Raw genomic sequence first — 11,955 nt, forward strand, 5'->3', positions numbered from 1 at the left:
TTGGTAAAATTCATTCTCCTAAACATTCACCGTTTAGGAGATATTCTCTCTTCATTTAAATCCGGCTCATGCGCTTTGAAGGAATGGCATACTCAAGAGATCTGTGTCATGGCCCGGGACTCCCACGCACATGTGCAGGAGTGACGTCATCGTGGCCCGGCCTGTCAGAAGGCCGGAGTTCGCAAACCCGAAAGGAAGACGGGTGAAGATGGAAGCCTCTACAGCGGTGACAGCGTGCCACCGGAGGGCTTCGTTTTAAGGTAAGTTTTACATAATGTGCTAGTATTTGATGCCTATTAGATTGTTCGCCCCTTGAGGGTCAGGGACTGATGTGAATGTACAATACAGTGAGGAACAGAAGTATTTGAACACCCTGAGATTTTGCAAGTTCTCCCACTTAGAAATCATGGAGGGGTCTGAAATTCACATTGTAGGTGCATTCCGACTCTGAGAGACAGAATTTAAAAAAGAAAATTTAGGAAATCACATTGTATGATTTTTAAAGAATTTATTTGTCTTGCACTGCTGAACATAAGTATTTGAACACCTAAGAAACAGCAAGAATTCTGGCTCTCAAAGACCTGTTACTGTGCCTTTAAAAAGTCCCCCTCTACTCCACTCATTAACTTAGTAGCATCTGTCTGAGCTCTTTAAAGACACCTGTCCACCCCACAGTCAGTCAGACGCCAACTACTACCATAGGCAAGACCAAAGAGCTGTCAAAAAACACCAGAGACAAAATTGTGGACCTCCACAAGGCTGGAAAGGGCTACGGGGGCAATTGCCAAGCAGCTTGGTGAAAATAGATCAACTGTTGGAGCAATTGTTAGAAAATGGAAGAGGCTAAAGACGACTGTCAGTCTCACTCGGACTGGGGCTCCATGCAAGGTCTCACCTCGTGGGGTATCACTGATGATAAGAAAGGTGAGGAATCAGCCCAGAACTACAAGGGAGGAGCTGGTCAATGACATGAAGAGAGCTTGGACCACAGTTTCAAATGTCACTGTCGGTAGAACACTACGCCGTCATGGTTTCAAATCATGCATTGCACGGAAGGTTCCCCTGCTCAAGTCATCACATGTCCAGGCCCGTCTGAAGTTTGCCAATGACCATCTGGATGATCCAGAGGAGGCATGGGAGAAAGTCATGTGGTCAGATGATCCAAAGTAGAACTTTTTGGTCTAAACTTCACTCGTCGTGTTTGGAGGAAAAAGAAGGACGAGTTGCATCCCGAGAACACCATCCCTACTGTGAAGCATGGGGGTGGTTACATCATGCTTTGGGGGTCCTTTTCTGCGAAGGGGACAGGACGACTGCACTGTATTAAGGTGAGGATGAATGGGGCCATATATTGTGAGATTTTGAGCAACAACCTCCTTCCCTCAGTCAGAGCATTGAAGTTGGGTCGTGGTTGGGTCTTCCAACATGACCACGACCCGAAGCACACAGCCAGGATAACCAAGGAGTGGCTCCGTAAGAAGCATATCAAGGTTCTGGAGTGGCCTAGCCAGTCTCCTGACTTAAATCCAATAGAACGTCTTTGGAGGGAGCTGAAACACCATGTTGCTCAGCGACAGCCCCGATACCTGACAGATCTAGAGGAGATCTGTGTGGAGGAGTGGGCCAAAATCCCTGTTGCAGTGTGTGCAAACCTGGTCAAGAACTACAGGAAACGTTTGACCTCTGTAATTGCAAACAAAGGCTTCTGTACCAAATATTAACACTGATTTTCTCAGGTGTTCAAATACTTATGTTCAGCAGTGCAAGACAAATAAATTCTTCATCCACCTGCCTTTCCACCTCCAGCCAGTCAGAGGAAGCATTGTGTTCACTGATAAAATACAAGGCTTCCTGTGAGTCCACCCAACTTAGTTTTGTTCCAGCAGAACACAGGAAATCTCCTGAGACACTGCCGGAAAACAGCACCCCATGCTGTATTTAGCTGATACTATTTTTATTAATTACAGGTACTTATATCATTAAATATCTGTTAATAGCTAATTTCTGTGTGAACCTTGAACAGTCGTATCAGGTAATTAAATTGCCTACAAGCAACCTACACTGATCCAGTTAAAGTGTATGTCAATGTGAAATAAAAAGGCAAACATATGCCGTACATATCTGCATTATAGTGCAGAGTTAGTAAAGTTGAAAACAACACAAATCCACCAAGTTCAACCAATAGAAAAAATAGAATAAATAAATAAATAGAAAACCTCCAAATGCACAGCCCTACACCTACAGTTGATGCAGAGGAAGGGAAAAAAACTCCATAAAGCATGATCCAGTTTGCACAAGATATTCCCTTCATGCACAGATATTCTCTTTTACTTAACCACTTCCCGACCGGCCGTTGTATATAAACTGCCAGACGGTGGCACTGCAGGGTCGGATGGCCGTTTACAAATGGCCTCCTTGCACCCTGCTTGTGCGCGCTCCTCGGGAGCGCGCAGCTCCGCTATCCGGTGCCCGCTGTGTCCTCCAGACACAGTGAAACACCGATCGTCGGACGGGACCTCTGTACAAGGTCCCGATCATGTGATCACTGATTGGCCAATCAGTGATCACATGCAAAGTAGTAAGCAAGATGTCACTTGTGACATCATTGCTTACTACGTGTGAAATCTGTGAATGATCAGAGAGGTCACATGGTACAAGGCTATTCACAACAGCCTTGTACCATGTGACAAGCTGTGACCAATCACAGCTCACTCAGTAGTTCTCAATGGCTGCAAGAATGCAGACAGAGAGAAAGAGAAATGATTGATTTTACATCCTATATGGGTGTAAAAGCAATCAGTGTAAAAAAAAAAAAATCTTCATCACCCCCCAAAAGTAGTACAGTATCACCATGGTGACAGTGTACTGCTAGGGTGACAGTATTAAAAAAAAAAAAATAATAATAAAATAAATAATAATATAAAAAAAAAAATGTTTAAAAATTATAATTTTTGGTTATAAACTAATTTGGCTTGTTTTTTTTTTTTTACTAAAAAGATAACGGAATAAATATTTGGTCAAGATTTATGATGAAATATTATTTATTTGCAAAATTTTATAAGAAAAACACTTTTTTCAAAATTTTTTACATTTTCATTTACATAGCAAAAAAAATAAAAATCCCAGCAGTGAATAAATACCACCAAAATAAAGTTTTATCTGTCTCAAAAAAATTGTAAAAAATTCATATGGGTACAGTGTTCCATGACCGCGCAATTGTCATTTAAAGTGTGATAGCACTGAAAGCTGAAAATTGCCCTGGTCAGGAAGGGGGTAAAAGTATCTGGACTGGAAGTGGTTAAACATGTTAATATCCAGTTTTGCAGATTTAGGAGTGCATTCAGCTTTTTTTTAAACAGCTGAGCTGGCCATAACTAATTCCTGAAAGAATCTATTCCACATATTCACTGCTCTTACTGTAAAGAAGCCTTTCCCTAATATGGAGGTTAAATCTCTTTTCCTCCAAATGTAAAGTGTGCCCCCTTCTCCATTGTAATGACTATACAGTACAATGAATAGCTTTGCACCTATATGGACAATGTCTGTATTTAAACCTACCTCCCTTTTTCTGATTCTTGTAGAAGAATAAATTCAGTTCAGCTAACCTTTCCTCATAGCTGAGATCCTCCATTCCTCGTATCGGATTAGTTACCCTAAACAGAAATTCCTCAGGTTTCATCTCTTTAAGTTCCCTACAAGTACAAAAAAATATTTAGCCAATTATTTTGGAGTTTGAATGTGTGCTGGGTGCTCTGTGTCTCCCCCCCCCCCCCCCCCCCCCCCTCCGCAGACCAGTCTGGCTCTGAAGCTCAAAATGTATGTGTTGGGGGGGAGTCTGTTTTTTTTTTTTTTTTTATGTTTCCTGGAATTGGAGACAGGTTTTCTTGTCTTTTTGATTTATTTTGTAATTGTTCCTTTTGGGTTTATGAATTTTTGCCAGTGTTTATATTTTGCAATATCTGTTAATACTATTTCTTATTATATTCCTTAGGAAAAGTGGACCAACAGTTACACAGACAGTAGTGTGGATCCTGACGAAGTAAATCGTGAAACACATTGATCTAAAACTCCATATATGGATATTTACTTTTCATGATGGTTCTTTGAATAGATCAAGTGATAGCCACATTGCATAACATGTTGATTGTTTTTTTAATTTTTGTAATAAATAGTTTTTAATCTTTATGTATATTTGCTGAGCTCTATGAGGTACAATTTGAGTTCTTCTTCCTTTACCCTCACCCCACATTGTTTTTTTGGCGGACAAAAAGGACATTTGGTAATGGATTGAATGAGGAATGGTACCCATGGAGAATATTATATGTATGACTTGAACCCACCCTTTAGCACTTTGTGGTTTAAGGGTTCTTTCACACTTGACTTATTTCTAACTCCCCTATAGCATTTGACAGGTGTTAGACAGGCGTTTGGAAAGCGTTTTTAACGCTCCTCAAACGCTCCCAAAACGCCCTATGCGCGGTTTTGAGGCGGTTGATAGGCGTTTGCCAAGCGTTAAAACCGCAGCACAAACTCATATAATGAAGTTAAATGGTATTAATGCTTCACAACCGCCTTGCAACTGTTTGCGGAGTGGCACCATAGACTTGAATGGGAGGCTTCAACTCCTCCTGACTTGAGACAAAGCGTCAGTTTTGCGCCGACACGACACTAACGCTTCCGTGTGAACAGCACTGTGTGCTGCCATGTTCAGAACTTTCATAGGCGTTTGAGAAGCGTTAAAAACATTTCCCAAACGCCTGTCTGACGCCTGCTGACAAAGCTAGTGTGAATGTAGCCTAAGAGATACAGAAAAATACCCATTGATCTGCCAGAAATGTACTTAGCACCTAAGTCCTGTTGTGGGCTGACAACACACAACATGGACTGCCTTCCCATTCGTCTTTTGCTAAGTTATTTAAAACTTCCCACTCTCCCGTCTCCACAACAGAGGAATCTGTTGTAGTCCAAAATAATAATTGGGAAGGTTAATTAGACTTCTTGAAGTGTGAACAAGAACACAGAACAAGTCTTAATTTTTGACAGGTATTTTTTTTCACTTATCAAACACGTATAACATTTTAAATGGCAGATTAAACAGACCGAAAGGTAGCAAACAGGAGAAGTTTATTGTTAGGGTTTACATACACTTTAAAACTGAACTCCAGAAAACTAAATGGTTTTCCCTTGCAGTGGAGCTGTGGTCGTATTGTAAGTATTTATTGCTCATTTAGTCTAGGGAACCATGAAAAGCAGTTTTAAGTACTTGATCCTCCGCTTCTGCAGGATCCTGTGCTAGACCAGTTCATGCTGCCTCGTCTTCCCTCAGCTCTGGTGGTCTCAGGTTCTCTGATGTCATCAAGACTGATGCAGAGCCCATAGTCCTGCATTGGATATAAGGACACCAAAGGACAGTCCACTGCCAGAGCATAGGAGTAAGCTGTCTGCCAGGGAGAGAAGGATCGGGTAATTGAAAGTGCTTTTCATGTCCCCTAGACTAAAGCAGCCCATAGATTATGCAACTTTCTACCTTTCACAGGTGGAAGTAAAGAAGTTTGCTTGATTCCTCCATCAACACAGTCAGTGTTGAGGGGGTAATCCCTCCCATAGCGCTGTTGTGTTTGGCCAGCATTACACATGCCTTGCAGTGCCTTATTTGGTCTGTAGGTGTCACTTGCTGCTGTTGCTAAAGCATTGTTGATGCAGATATGGACAGGTCTGACACATATGACTACATGATAAAAAAAACAAAAATTAACTGCCATGTTTGAAGTCTGATGGTACCAACATTTAAACCAGAAACAAACTTTCCGTTTATTTTACACTGCTACGTTAGCTTTTTCAGCTTTTTTTAGAACTTTTTTCATTAGCATTTAGCAGCATTTTGCCGCATTTAGTGGCGTTATTCTGCGTTTGAGGTTTTTGGTGTTTTTTTTACCAAAAAATTTTTTCTTTGGTTAAAAAACATCCAAAAACGCGTTTTTCAGCGTTAGAGCATTTTTACAGCTAAAACACTCCTCTAGAAACCCACTAGTCCTGGGAATTTTTTTCCAGCCAAAAAATGTTGATTACAGTCTATGTGTGCATGGACACATAGGATAACATGCTGGAGGGTTTACTAGCTGTGGAAAAAAAATCAAAAGCCAAAAACAGCCACTGTAAAAACGTCAAGTGTGCATGAGCACACTTTCAGACAAAGTACACTTATCCTTTTTGCCCAATTGCCCATACCTGATTTAACCCACCCTCATCTTTCCTTCAACGATATGAAGTTTTCCAGTACCGTATGCTGAAAAACAGCCCCACACCATGATGTTCCCACCTCCATGCTTCACTGTTGGTATGGTGTTTTTGGAGTGATGTGCAGTGCCATTTGACCTCCAAACATGGTGTGTATTATGGCATCCAAAGAGTTCTATTTTGGTCTCATCGGACCAGACTATATTCTCTCAGTATTTCACAGGCTTGTCTAAATGTTGTGCAGCAAAATTTTAACAAGGTTTAACATGCTTTTTTTTCAGCAATGGAGTCTTGTATGGTGAGCGTGCATGCAAACCATGGCGGTTGAGTGCAGTGCTTTTTATTAGCACTGATCACTGTATTGGTGTCACTGGGGATGTCAGTGACACCAAGTCAGTTCCCCCAGTGTCAGAATGCCTGCTGCAGTCCCGCAGTCCTGCTATAAGTCGCTGATCGCGATATATATATACTGCCATTTGTAGATGCTATAACTTTCACGTAAACCAATTAATTTACATGTATTGGGATTTGTTTTAGCAAAGACATGTAGAAGAATATATTTTGGACTAAATTTATGACGAAATGTGATTATTTAAATTTTTTTTCTGGATATATTTTATAGCAAAAAGTAATATAAAAAATATTTTTTTTCAAAATTATTGATCTTTTTTGTTTATAGCGCAAATATTTAAAAAATGCACAGTCGATCAAATACCACCAGAAGAAAGCTCTATTTGTGGGAAAAAAGGACATAAATTTAATTTGGGTGCAGCATTGCATGACAGCTCAATTGTCAGTTAAAGTACAGCAGTGCTGTATCGCAAAAAATGGCCTGGTCAGCAAGGGGGGTAAATCCTCTGGAGGGCAATGGTTAAAATGTGCTGTATAATAACATGTTAACACTGATTAAGTGTATGCTACGTACAGGAACACTGTACTTTCCAGTTACATTTTCTTTGAGGCTGGCTAGTATACTCTATACTCACGGTAAAGTGACAGGAGAGCTACTCTCACATACAGAAGCCATATTGTGCTTGTCTGCCCTTCCTCCCCCTTTGTCCATTTACAGAAAGCTTTGTGTTCTGCAAACCTTTCACAGATTACAAAGAGTTCTGTGAATGGATGAAGGGAGAGAGGTTGCACAATCAACAATGCAGCTTTTGTGTATGAGAGCTGCAGTTCTCATAGTCACAGTTGCCTGGACGTATTTCAAGAGCTATAAGATCCATCCTCAATGAAAGTGTAAATAATAAAGGAAACATAATATAGAAATAATAGTGAGCGCTTGGTTGTAAATAGCTGCTAGCATTAAGGTAAAACCTCTCACCCTCAAAACGAATAAAATATATAAAATGCAGCATATATATAAAATAACAATGCAGCATATATATAAAATAACAAGGTGATGTGAGCAGATTTCACTAGCATGGATTCCACAAATTTTTGGACTTCAATTTATATTGCTGATTATATGTCAATAATATTTTACCAAACACCAAAGTCACTCTTTTATTTATATATTTATTTATATATTTATTCACTTATACACTGTATATCTTCATATCACTTTTAGCGCAACCAAGCACTCACGTCAGTCACCTTATGTTATTTTAGCGCTGCATTTTATATATTTTAATAAAGGAAGCATCACTGCATTTAGAATAAACCTAATCAACATTAACATGTTTTTAAACAGAATATTTTTTTTAATTGCCTGGAGCTCTAAAGTTTATGTAAACCTTTACAACAAACCTCTCTTATTTGTTCCGTTTTGGTCTGTTAAGCATCCCATTAAAAGAGTTCTGTTATATTTGTTTGATAAGTACAAAAATATACCCGTTAATCCTTCTAGAAATCGAATGAGCTGATAACAGTAGCAGAGCGCACAGAAAGTTAGCAGTTAGTGTTCCCAATTCTTATATTCTGTATACCACAGAGTCCCTGCCCCTATGTTAGGGAGGTGAGGAGGGGAGAATTCTATAGTCCTGGCAAACTTCCTGTCCTAGGTGACATTGATGCTTGATAGATACAGTACAGTGAGTGAATGTTGTCACCCTAAGACCAGAAATGTGCTTCTTGCAAGATCTGCAGGTGAAAAGGGGAAAAAAGCTTAAATTAATACATACAAATATATTTACAGCATAAAAGCTGTAAATATATTCAAACTTGTTCTTGAGTTTTGATACACTTTAAATATTGGGAGAGTGGAGTTCACTGAGATGTGTGAGCATTTTCTGTACCGATTAGTGAGTTTAATGTATGCCTTTTTCTCTTTGCAGCATCTCAAGTCTCCACCAAGTCACAATATTAATCTGGAAAAAATGATATCTTCTGTCCCATCTTCACCAATTCCAACAAAACAGCAGAAGATTTTTTCCTGATTTTCCTTCATAAGCAAGAGACTTAAAATGGCATCTTGAGCATTCCCAGATCCAAGTGACATCAAGGAGGAAGGAACCTCAGCCTCTTCATTGGGTAATAAACATCTGATAATCACCAAGTTCACAGCCTGGAGAAAACCATCAGACTATTCCTATTCATATATTCTCTGTCTTTATCATCAGTGTGGATCTTGATATACTGTAGCTAGCTTGCATCAGAAACAGGAATGGATGTGTTTCTAAGGCTGGCCATAGACAACTCCATGGCCGGATCTGGGGGGCTGGGGTGGGCTGCACCCCCCAGATTTCTGTTGTATCCCCCCAGGCCAACCCCTCCACTGACATTGTACCTGGCCGGCTGAGATCTTTCCCAACTTTGGGAGAAAATGGAGCATCCTGGTACAGTGTACTGAGAGCAGTAAAGACCAGACAGCGGTAGAGAGGAGAGAGCCAGGAAGAGGTGCAGGGTGGGCTGTGCTGTGCCCTCCCCCTCCTGTCAGGGGAGCACTCCTCCATAGAACAGATCACACAGCATCTCTAGATCAGGACTGTACACACGCGGTATGATTACCGCCCCATACCCACATTTCCTGCTAGCGGGAGATAAGCAGTCCTTTGAAGAGATAGGGGGCATGTAATCGAACTGTGAGCAGTCCGATCTAAGAGTGACCCCCTGTCATCTGCTGTATGGACAATTGCTGTTCTGACAGGAGAGGGGAGAGCAGTAGTTTGTGCTCGAGATGAGAGGTTTGTGGATTAGTGGGGATGGGAGGCTATTTGTGCTGGGAAGGGTAATTGGGGGGTGGGGGGGAGCTATGTACTAGAAGGAAGAGTGCAGGGGATATTTGCTAGGAGGAGGGATTAAAGGTAGGAATTTTTGCTAGGAGGGGGTAGGGATATTTGGGCTAAGAGGGGGTTGGGGGATTTGTGCTAGGAGAGGTAGGGGAATTTGGGTTAAGAGGGGAGGGCTGGGGGGGGGATTTGTGCTAGAAGGGGGAATCTGGGGAGATTTGGGTGCGGAGGCAGGATTTGTGCTGTGAGTAAAAATTTGCAGGAGGTTGCATCTTGTATCATGTAAGCCACTAATTCAGGGCCCGGTCACACTGCCCGCACTCCCTGTACAAAAATTAGGTTAGCTAAGCAGGAACTGACTGACTTTTGGTCTGTGTGTATCACTGTCTGTTTAACAGAAGCCAGTCTAATGACGGCTTATGTTAAACGATCGTACTAGAAAATCAGCATTTGAGCAGTGCTTGCAGCCAACAACTCTGAGCACTGATCATTGTTTACTGGCGGGGGGAAGTCCCCCTGTGAGAATACAATACCACAGCCAGAAAGATCCCTGTTGATCGTTTGTTGAATAAAAGAAACCTATACATGTATGCCCAGCCCAAATCAGTGTGGTTTAGTGTGCAGGCAGCTGTCAGTTTTGGCTGCAGTGAGCTGAAGATAGTGAACCATGTGAAGTGCATTTAAACACATCATACAGTTCTCTTTTTCCTTTTTTTTTTTACCAACTTTGTGACTCTTTATTGATGTCACTATACAGCAGCGTGGTGCATTGGTATGCTGTGCGGTGACATGCGGTGCCTTCCTGTGAGCTGTGATAAAATGCGTTGCAGTGTGAATGCCTGTGGGGAATGAGTGTGGGCTGTGGTGAATGAGTGTGGGCCGCTGTTGGAAATCACAGAGCCACGACCATGATGCTTATAGCCCCTGTTGAATGCAACACATCCAAGTGATTGGTACTGCTTTGCAAGTACCCCACAGCTGCATGCATTGCACGTGGTTGCAGTGCAGTAGTGATTGAAGGGGTTAAAGCAGGCAGTGAGGAGGCAATACAATGCCTCCTCATCACCTGTCAAAATGCTCTCCGAAGAGCAAAGGGTACAGGTAAGGCATAGTTGGTAGGATAGCAGACACACAGTGGCAGGGTACAAGGAGAAGGTAATTGGTAGGATAGTAGACACACAGTAGCAGGGTACAAGGAGTTCCATCTTGGAAGCACTGTGGGGGAGGAGGGTTGATGGGAGCACACAGGGGGATCATAATGGTGGGGGGGGGGATGCAGATACTGGAACTGATCCACCTGTGGCTCCCTGCAGAAGCTGGTGGGAGGGAAAGAAGGAGAAGCCGACTATGCTGCAGGGCAGGGCTGCTGTTGGAAATCACAGTGCCTGACAATCCCCTAAAATATGAAATTATATTTTTGCTAAAATTACACTAAAATCATTATTAGTGGACACAAGCACAACAAAAAGAATAAAAACTGTACTGTGTTCATAAACAAAGTTCTGTATGTGAATGAGGTCTTGGGGCAAGGCGAGGAGCACCCAAATCAAGCAGCACCTACCACCCCAGTGTTCTCTACATGTACAGAGGTCTGCGGAGAAGGATTCTGCGACAAATCTTGTGCAAATATATGCTTGGTCCATGTATACCCCAAAGGTCAACCTGAAAAGGCCATAAGACTGTATACTATTCTGGATGATCAGAGTAACAGATCTTTTGCAAGAACACAGTTTTTTGAAACTGTTGAACATAACTGGAGACGCTGTGCCTTATACTCTAAGCGATTGTTCTGGTACTACAGAAGTCTTAGGTAGGAGAGCCAGTGGTCTTGTAGTTGCTCCTCTGAATGACAATGTGGAAATATCTTTGCCCAGTATCACTGAGTGCAACCAGATTCCAAGCATCAAAGAGGAGATCCCTACTCCTGAAGCTGCTTTCTACCATTCTCACTTAAGGCACATAGCCAACCAAATACCAGCCCTTGATGAAAGTGCCGATATCCTGCTGGTACTTGCTCAAGACATCCTAAAGGTGCACAAAGTTCATCATCAAATCAACGGTCCACACAATGCACCATGTGCTCAGCGTCTGGATCATAGGCAATGTCTGCCTAGACAAGGACAGGAGGTCCTACTCAGTCACTTCCTTTAAAACACATGTCCTGTCAAATGGATGCACGACCACCACATAAATATATTGTAAAAGAAAGACTGTTTAAAAAAGGTGCACAACAGCACAACATAAAAGACAATAGGAAAGCTCTTAATATCTGGGATGACAACATCAGCAACACAGTGTTCGAGGTAACCATTAAAGACAATGAGTTAGCAGCTACCATAGAAGACAAAGAATTCTTGAAAACCGTGAGTAAAGAGTTCTACCAAGATGACTCCAACAGTTGGGTAGCACCGCTACCATTTCGTACCCCAAGAAAGAGACTACCAAACAACAGGGTACATGCAGAATCACGGTTTGTTTCTTTAAATCGCAGTTTGAACCAGAAGCCTGAGATGAAAAGGCACTTTGTGGACTTTATGCAGAAGGT

This window comes from Staurois parvus, unplaced genomic scaffold (assembly GCF_062004578.1).
Source record: "Staurois parvus isolate SC_StPar_1 unplaced genomic scaffold, SC_StPar_1.0 ptg003834l, whole genome shotgun sequence".
Lineage (NCBI taxonomy): Eukaryota > Metazoa > Chordata > Amphibia > Anura > Ranidae > Staurois > Staurois parvus.